The sequence below is a fragment of the Orcinus orca genome, chromosome 11 (genome assembly GCF_937001465.1).
Source record: "Orcinus orca chromosome 11, mOrcOrc1.1, whole genome shotgun sequence".
NCBI lineage: Eukaryota > Metazoa > Chordata > Mammalia > Artiodactyla > Delphinidae > Orcinus > Orcinus orca.
The window spans coordinates 59,889,818-59,899,943 of record NC_064569.1 but is presented as its reverse complement, the minus strand read 5'-3'; the positions used below and the strand labels follow the sequence as shown (position 1 = coordinate 59,899,943).

Below are 10,126 nucleotides of genomic sequence, written 5' to 3'. Positions count from 1 at the left end.
TGTGTTTCCTGCCTAGAGAAGTTCCTTTAGCATTTGTTGTAAAGCTGGTTTGGTGGTGCTGAATTCTGTTAGCTTTCGTTTGTCTGTAAAGGTTTTAATTTCTCTGTCAAATCTGAATGAGATCCTTCCTATGTATAGGAATCTTGGTTGTAGGTTTTTCTCTTTCATCATTTTAAATATGTCCTGCCACTCCCTTCTGGCTTGCAGAGCTTCTGCTGAAAGGTCAGCTGTTAACCATATGGGGATTCCCTTGTATATTATTTGTTGTTTCTTCCTTCCTGCTTTTAATATTTTTTCTTTGTATTTAATTTTTGATAGTTTAATTAATATGTGTCTTGGCATGTTTCTCCTTTGATTTATCCTGTATGGGACTCTCTGCATTTCCTGGACTTGATTGACTATTTCCTTTCCTATATTAGGGAAGTTTTCAATTATAATCTCTTCAAATATTTTCTCAGTCCCTTTCTTTTACTCATCTTCTTCTGGGACCCCTATAATTCGAATGTTGGTGCGTTTAGTGTTGTCCCAGATGTCTCTGAGACTGTCCTCAATTCTTTTCATTCTTTTTTCTTTATTCTGCTCTGCAGTAGTTATTTCCACTATTTTACCTTCCAGGTCACTTATCTGTTCTTCTGCCTCAGTTATTCTGCTATTGATCCTTTCTAGAGAATTTTTAATTTCATTTATTGTGTTGTTCATCTCTGTTTGTTTGCTCTTAATTCTTCTAGGTCCTTGTTAAACATTTCTTGTATTTTCTCCATTCTATTTCCAAGATTTTGGATCATCTTTACTATCATTATGCTGAATTCTTTTTCAGGTAGACTGCCTATTTCCTCTTCATTTGTTAGGTCTGGTGGCTTTTTGCCTTGCTGCTGCATCTGCTGTGTGTTTCTCTGTCTTCTCATTTTGCTTAACTTACTGTGTTTGGGGTCTCCTTTTTACAGGCTGCAGGTTCATAGTTTCTGTTGTTTTTGGTGTCTGCTCCCAGTGGCTAAGTTTGGTTCAGTAGGTTGTGTAGGCTCCCTGGTGGAGGGGACTAGTGCCTGTGTTCTGTTGGATGAGGCTGGATGTTGTCTTTCTGGTGGGCAGCATCACGTCCGGAGGTGTGTTATGGGCTATATGTGACCTTATTATGATTTAAGGCAGCCCTCTGCTAATGGGTGGGGTTGTGTTCCTGTCTTGCTAGTTGTTTGGCATAGTGTGTCTAGCACTGTAGCTTGCTGGTCGTTGAGTGGGGCTGGGTCTTGGCGTTGTGCTGGAGATCTCTGGGAGGTTTCCTCCGTTTGATAGTACGTTGAGCTGGGAAGTCTCTGGTGGACCAATGTCCTGAACTTGGCTCTCCTACCTCAGAGGCACAGGCCTGACACCCAGCTGGAGCACCAAGACCCTGTCAGCCACACGGCTCAGAAGCAAAGGGAGAAAGAAAGAAAGAAAGAAAGAGGGAGAGAGAGAGAAAAAAAGAAAGAAAGAAAGAAAGGAAAGGTATTAAAATAAAAAATCAAAACAGTTATTAAAAATTAAGAAAATTAAAAATAATTTTAAAAAAGGAAAAAAAAAAAAGAAAGAAAGAAGAGAGCAACCAAACCAAAAAAGAAATCCACCGATGATAACAAGCACTAAAAACTATACTTAAAAAAAAAAAAACAGAAACCTACAGACAGGACCCTTGGACAAATGGTAAAAGCAAAGCTATACAAAATCACACAAGGAAGCATACGCATACACACTCTCAAGAGAAAAAGGAAAAAAATATATATATATATTAAAAAAAAAGGAAGAGAGCCACCAAATCAGTAAACAAATCTACCAATGATAATAAACTCTAAATACTAAGCTATGATAAACATAAAACCAGAAACAAATTAGATGCAGAAAGCAAACCCCAAGTCTACAGTTGCTCCCAAAGACCACCATCTCAATTTTGGGATGATTCATTGTCTATTCAGGTATTCCACAGGTGCAAGGTACATCATGTTGCTTGTGGAGGTTTAATCTGCTGCTCCTGAGGCTGCTGGGAGAAATTTCCCTTTCTCTTCTTTGTTCGCACAGCTCTTGGCGTTCAGCTTTGGATTTGGCCCCACTTCTGCGTGTTGGTTGCCTGAGGGTGTCTCTTCGTCGCCCAGAAGGATGGGGTTAAAGGAACAGCTGATTAGGGAGCTCTGGCTCACTCAGGTCAGGGTGAGGCAAGGGTAGAGAATGCGGGGCAAGCCTGCGGCGGCAGAGGCCAGTGTGACGTTGCACCAGGCTGAGGTGCACCGTGTGTTCTCCTAGGGAAGTTGTCCCTGGATCACAGGACCCTGGAAGTGCCGGGCTGCACAGGCTTCCGGGAGGGGAGGTGTGGATAGTGACCTGTGCTCGCACACAGGTTTCTCGCTGGCTGCAGCAGCAGCCTTAGCTTCTCATGCCCGTCTCTGGGGTCCGCACTGATAGCCGCAGTTCGTGCCCATCTCTGGAGCTCATTTAGGTGGTGCTCTGAATCCCCTCTCCTCGCACACCTAGAAACAATGGTCTCTTGCCTCTTAGGCAGGTCCAGACTTTTTCCTGGACTCTCTCCCGGCTAGCTGTGGTGCACTAGCCCCTTTCAGGCTGTGTTCACGCAGCCAACCTCAGTCCTCTCCCTGGAATCCGACCTCCGAAGCCCGAGCCTCAGCTCCCAGCCCCCAGCCCCCACACACCCTGGCAGGTGAGCAGACACGCCTCTCAGGCTGGTGAGTGCTGGTTGGCACCGATACTCCGTGCAAGAATCTCTCTGCTTTGCCCTCTGCAGCCCTGTTGCTGCGCTCTCCTCCGCGGCTCCGAAGCTTACCCCCTCCGCCACCCACAGTCTCTGCCCGCGAAGGGGCTTCCTAGTGTGTGGAAACCTTTCCTCCTTCACAGCTCCCTCCCTCTGGTGCAGGTCCTGTCCCTATTCTTTTGTTTCTGTTTATTCTTTTTTCTTTTGCCCTACCCAGGTACGTGGGGGGGTTTCTTGCCTTTTGGGAGGTCTGAGGTCTTCTGCCAGCGTTCAGTAGGTGTTCTGTAGGAGCTGTTCCACATGTAGATGTATTTCTGATGTATTTGTGGGGAGGAAAGTGATCTCCACGTCTTGCTGCTCCGCCATGTTAAATGTCTCCTCTCTACCTTCTTTTGGTAGTAAAAAAGGTGCTCCTTGGTGATCTCCCTAGCTCTCTCAAACCAGCATAGCGGCGATGACCTCCCATCACACCACGTATCTCACTGCATTGTAACTTTGACTTAATTATTTTACCCGAAGAAAAGGTCTGTGTCTATCTTGCTCACTGTCCTATCCCAGCATCTAATGCTTAGCATCTAGTTGGTGCACCTGAACCTTTGAGGGCAATGAAACAGTGACTGGAGGGACCTCTGGGGGAGAGCCCTCTCACAATGCATTATGGGAGAGGAGCCATGTCGAGAGTGGGGTGTAAGGAATACTTTCAAGCTTCCTAGTGCTGGCCGGACCAGGCTTCACTTCAGCATCATTGAATGCTGTCTTCCACAAAACACAAGTTGGAGATTTATCATTGCAGATGAGCTACTGCAGAGCTGCCTGGATGTCTGAGGGACCTTTCAGCCTGCCCTGCTTGAGAGGCTCTTCCCATGATTCTCCCTCAGACTTTTAGGGCTGACCTCAAAGGGTGTTCCTTCTCCCTGGAGTATCCTTGGAGCAGAAGGGGCTCAGAGACCTGATCACAGAGCTGTGCCTTCAGAAGGTGTGGCCCACAGTTTTGACAGGAACTCTATAGAGATGATAATTATGTTGATCTCTGTTTACTGAGGTTACACCACGAATTGGCTTCCTGGCTTTGGGAAAGTAACTTAACCAAAGACCCAGATTTCAATCCATTACAAGGGAATATATTAACACTTAGTTAATACAGTTGTCCTGAAGAATGGGCTAAACAACTGAATTGCTTTTTATAGTTCCAGAGTTAAGAGATTGGCCATGGAACTTGCTGTAGTCACTCATGTGGGCTTACCAAGTAGTCTGTCCAGTACCTTCTTACCTCCTTGACAGCCCAATTCCCTGGGAATGTCAGGACTTCAGGGTGTCAGCTCAGCCAGTAAGTTCAGGGGTGAATATCAAACTTGCAATGCTAGCTGATGATCACTTGCTGTTTATTTGACACTTGTTACAGAAACATGAAGCCTTTTCAGCTGCCTGGACTCTGTTTGGTTCTAGTTTAGGTGCTATCAGAATGCCTCAAAAATTTAATGACAAGGTATCTTATTTGTTTTTTTGCAGGAGGTGGGAGGAAAATGGGGGATTAAAGTTGTCATTGGTAAAGAAGTAGTCCTCACTGATGTTAGCCTGGAGAGCGGTGCTTGATTCTTCTTCTGGTGTAGTATCCTTGTCTTTGTTTTATGTTCAGACATGATTCAAAGTAGTCAGTTTTCTCTCCTTCCACCATAGTCATGGAATATTTTCCAATTATTGTTGATATTTTTTAGATTTTTAAAAATACTCAGTAGTACCATTATAGCCCAGCTCTTAGCCAGAAGCTTTCAAAACCAGATTTCTTTTTTTTCTCATTTCTTTTATTAGCTTTCACGTTTAAACTTATTCCAATCTATCATTTTCCTTCCAATGTTTTTGATTGATTTCCTTGAGGCACTGAAGCAGTTGTAGTTAATATAGCTTACATATAGCAGATTCTTAATATTTTATCAACAACAATAACAAAAAATAAATGGAGAGGTGTTGTTCTTGATATATGGTTTATGTGCCACTGTATTTTATTTTCCTTTAGGGAAATTCCTAGTTGGATATCTTGGTTAATTGTTTTCTCTTTATCTATTATTTGTCCTCATTCTTTTTTCCCAATAGTTGGAATTCTCCTATTTGCTTGTCCTTAAAGTATAATAACATTTAATTTTATTGTATTTAATATGTCCATTTTCTGATTTTAAACTTAATTTAAATTATTCATCCAAACAAAAAATAGTATCATTCTGAGTTGACATAATGTCTTGATTAAAAGCCACTACTTTTTTTTCAATACTGAGAACATAAATTTATGAATATGCACAAAGTGGGTTTTCATTTCAGCTTAATATAGGCTACATTCTCCAGTGTGCTTAATTATTCTTATAATTTAGGTAATTTACAGTTAAATGTGCTTCTGATTAAATGATTCTATCGGCAAATATTCTTGGTGCTAAAAGGGAATTTAAACAACTTCACTATCTAAGTCAACCAAAAGAGCATTAGAGCTGAGAACTGAAATATTTGATATGAATATTGATTGGGTCATAATAATGTAATAAAAAGTGTATCATCCAATCTTGTCTATCAGGACGCAATCTTAAACATAGCCAGCTGATAAAATAAGTTCAATTATATAACTTCATTAAAATAAAATATAGGAAATGGAAGCAGCTTCTGGTTTGCCAGTTGCAATTTACTTCTCTTCTTCATAATGTTAGACACCATAGCAACTCCTGGGACATGTTCTTCAACTTCATCTACAACAATCCCTCCTGCAAATATGGCCTTGCTCATCTGGAGTTTACACTGTAGCAAGCCTAATGTCCACATATATTTTTCTTCTAATATAAATGCCAAATTGCTTTCTCAAAAACAAAAAGCTTCTGAAGTGGAGGAAGGCTTTATCTACTGCCTAAATATGTAGATAACGTAGTGTTTCACATAACAAGGTGATTCATTTTGTAATGTTTAGAAGCTATATATCTTGCTGGATTAAAGGATAGAACAGGTGGGCAGTTTCCTGGGAACACTAATTCTAAGGGAAGTAAAACACTCATGAATATGTAAAGAGAAGGGTGAAAAATCATTTATTAGGACTTCTCTCAAGGAGGACGTTTTATATTCTGGACAGGAAGACTCTTGGGGCAAGGGAAGAGGCAGTCAGTTACAGATGGTTGCTACACTGCCTTCTAAGGTGGCTAAATCCAATTAATTGCAGGCATTTTGTTTTATTATTGGCAAATGCCAGCTGAAGCAGTGTTACTAGCAGTTATCTTCTGCCCATCGGCAAGCAAGTTTAAACTTCTTCTCCAAATAAGTGTTTATAGGTATTATTCAAAAGATGAACCACATTAATAGTTTATCTTTCAAGTAATTTTCTTACAATGTGTATGTGTAGGGGTAAATGTTGCTGCTATGAACTTCGGGTTGCATGTATCTTCTCGAATTAGTGTTTTTGTTTTTTCAGACATATGTCCAGGAGTGGAATTACTGGATCTAGAAGTTTGTTTATATATTGTTTTTTATATCTTTACTTTCACTGCAGTAAGGGAGACCACTATCTTGACAGAGTCGTAGTAGTGCCACAGAAAGTGAAAGTCAGGGATATGATGTACCATTTTGGGGACCTGGTTCAAGATGCTTTTTCAATATGGAAACACCATTGAGATTGGACAAAATTTGTAATACAATAGTTGGGGTTGGTGTACACAGCAAAGTGAGGGTTTTGACATGAGCATTTACAAGCAAACAGCCATCTACTAAGTCCAGTTCAGGGACTGACTGTTAAAAATGGAGAAGATGCTATCCTGATGAGGGCAGGTTGAATGCTTTATTGTTTGGATAAATGAATGTTCACGAAATTCCTGAAATGAAACTAAAGTTATTTGCAACTTTATCTTAACTGGGCAAAAATGTCCTGGTTTTTAATAAGATCATTTTAATGCAGAATGTAAAGCAATGTGTAAAGTCATGTTAATGTAAGTTAAGTGTTTGTAGATAATTAAAATTCTCATGTTTATTATGTTTTAGGGATATCTTTTAGCCCTTTTTTCCCATAGATTTATTTCCCTTTTAGATTTATTCTCACCACTGAGATATTTATATTTGAAACCATTTTATTTTTGCTTTTTTGTGGATTTTCTATTTTGCCATTTTACTTTTTTTGTATATTTTGTGTACTTTTTGATTTTTTCCTGCTGATTGGATCTTTGCCTATTGTTGAGTGAAGTGATAACCTCCTTTTTTTTTTTTTAACATTTTAAATCAGCCCTAGGGCCTTAGGTCTGAATTGCCAAGGTTAGCCTGCTCCATATTTGCCATTTGATCCATCTATACTTTCCCCTCAGGCTCAGTTTATTTAAGATAACATGGCTTCTGAGAATGGAAGCAATGTCCAGCATTGTATATTAACTCCTCATCCTTTGGAATTCAGTTTATATTTCTTGAGCCTAAAAGTCTTATTTTGCTGACTGTTGATTGGGATGCAGTAGTTGCTGTTTGAGCTTGAAAACTGATGTGCACGGTCCCCGCCCCCCCCAGAATACTCAATACCTCTTCATGAAACAGATTTACATTAGAGCTGTGTAGATTTGATTCTCAGGATAAAGTGTCCATATTCAAGGCAATCGTGCTATTATTTTCATCTTGCAAGTCAGCAAGTCTTCAGGGATCTTTTTGTATTTTTGATGCTATTTGAGCAAACACTATGCCTCTTATTTAAAGGATTCCTATTTCCTTACAATGTCAGCAATCCAGATGCTCAGTTTGGCTTTGAGTAACATCTAAATCAATTATTTTTATCTGGAAAGCATATTAAATACACAATCCTGGATTAGCACTCAAAAAATAGGTTATTACCTATTGATACATGGCTCGATTTATGAACAGCATCTAATTCAAGATTGATACTTTAATAGCTAAATTTTAATTTTTAAAAAATACTGTAATTTTGTTCCCATACTTAGAAATACATTAAAGGGAAGTGTAAGTCATAATCTTAACATTTCTTAAATACCCTTTTCTATTTTCTCCTATTTTTTCACATCCCCTAGTCTTGAACCTTTTTTGTCAAAACCATAAAATATTCTGTAACTTTGCACACTGGTTTGCTCTCCCATTTTTTCTCAGCTCGTTATTATCTATATTGACTCAAATAATTACATTTTGTGCTCCTACTTTCTCTTCAGTCAAGCTCTCTGCTCTTTCTTCATATATGCATAGTAGAAGAATAGATTCTGGGAATAGATACAACACCATAGGGCAGTGGAGGATAAAACTGGACTGGCAATTTGAGACCATGAGACTTTGAACATTCCCACAGTAAGATTACTGTCACATTTTGTATACTCTGTAGCTAGTTAAGAGTAGGGTTGATCATCTCATAGTGTTGGTTTCCATTGTATCTCCCGGTCTCACAAAACTTAGATTTTTCTCTAGTTGACTCATATAACTCTCATCCTCATCTTCAGTCCTTGTTTCTCCAGTTATGGGTTTAGGAGGAGTTCTGTAATTTGTGATTCTGCCCACTTATTTCCCAGTTTAATTTAGAATGAGCTGGCCTCATCTTCCCTATACTTGTAGAACTTTCTAAACTTATTGGACTTGTTCATTATACCTTGTTTATTTTTATAGGCACTTTCAATATATGTTTTCCTTTTTGATTATTGGTATGCAAATTTAGAAAAGTCAGGAGTCAAATGTGTATAGTCAATCTCTATGTTTAAAACTTATCTGCAGTAAAATTTTATATCACTCACTAAATTGCTACATATACATTTTAATAGAGATGATGAAACCTAAAAGCATGAGCAATCTAACAACATGTTTTGGAATTGATGGCAGTTTTCTCTTCTCTATGATTATAAAGTTATTGGTTTAAATAGATTTATGGAAATTGATTCACATGGGGACAAGCAAAAATTCATAGAGCAGACTGATAAAACAACCTCTCCAATTTAATTGCCACCTAATGATAAACCCCTGCATCCTGTGCTCTGCTTCACAGAGCCTTTAGAATAGGAACAGGAACACACATGGTTTAGGACCTGAAGATCTGTCTTTATGAGTAAAACCAGAAAGCTTGAACTAAGCTCTATTAGGAATGGCCACGGTCACTTTTCCAGTTGTATTTATGTTGGAGCCATTTCTGAAAAAAACCTATTTAACAGATAACCATTTAACCATTAAACTACCTATTGGAATGACTACTTTATTGGCGCTACGGAGGATGTTAGAATAATGCTGAACATTTGGATGACATAGGAGGGGAAAAAAGTTGCAAAATCTTTCAAAAATTCTACATATGTTTGGAACGGTGGAAAGGAAATATCTGAATATTTGATCAAACTCCCATCAATTTTTACCCAGTTGTTTGGTATTCAGTAAGTATAGACAAGGCTGGTGGGTTTATAGCATTTAAAAATAATTGGAGGCTTCCCTGGTGACACAGTGGTTGAGAGTCTGCCTGCCAATGCAGGGGACACGGGTTCGAGCCCTGGTCTGGGAGGATCCCACATGCCGCGGAGCAATTAGGCCCGTGAGCCACAACTACTGAGCCTGCGCCTCTGGAGCCTGTGCTCTGCAACAAGAGAGGCCGCGGCAGTGAGAGGCCCGTGCACTGCCATGAAGCGTGGCCCCTGCTCGCCTCAACTAGAGAAAGCCCTCGCACAGAAACGAAGACCCAACACACCCCAAAATAAATAAATAAATAAATAAATAAATAAATAAATAAAATAATAATAATAATTGGCACATGTATAAAGAAAGATAAATCTGTGCTTTGAAGGTCACTCTTGTGGGGCACAACTCTACAAAGTATCACATTACAGAGAAACACATATTCGACTCGCCCACAAATTGGAAAATAACGTTAAGTGATGACTGAAGTCTCATATAAAGGTAGAAATAGAGGGATGGGGAAGTGGTTGGTGGCTTGTGTTTATACTACAGTCTGTGATAAAACATCATAAAATTCATTGAGACTTCAAAATTTCACATATCCTACTAATCTTGCCTAATATTCTCCTTTGTACTCCTTAAGACTCTAGCCATTTCTCTCTTTTCTCTTCTCTCTTCTGGAGCTCTTTCTTCTATAGAATGAGATCAAAACTCCAGTTTGGGTAGACACCCCCAATCTCGACCTGTAAAAACCAAATTTATTATTGAATTGCATTGCTTTGTCACTCAATACAGCTTTAGCTTTCTAATCTTACAACCTTGCATTTGAATCCCAGATTTGCCATTAAAATATGGGAACAATATTTTCCTAATGCCATCAATAATAAATGTACAATAAATACTTAATGTACAGTGATTGGCACAAAGTTTTTGATCAGAAAACAAAAACTAATATTTGTCAAATGGATGAACTGATACTTTTTTTCATAAAAATAAATTTACAGAAAATCTGTATCTAAATTT

At 39.1% G+C, this 10,126-nt stretch overlaps 1 long non-coding RNA gene across 1 annotated transcript in view; it reads right to left on the bottom strand.

The window, feature by feature from the left end:
• Positions 1-8,476: 8,476 nt before the first annotated feature.
• Positions 8,477-10,126, bottom strand: part of LOC117197498 (uncharacterized) — a 78,631-nt gene continuing 76,981 nt past the window's right edge. Inside the window, exon 3 of the long non-coding RNA XR_004478148.2 lies at positions 8,477-9,846. This is a non-coding gene — a long non-coding RNA (uncharacterized LOC117197498). The remainder of the gene's footprint in view (positions 9,847-10,126) is intronic.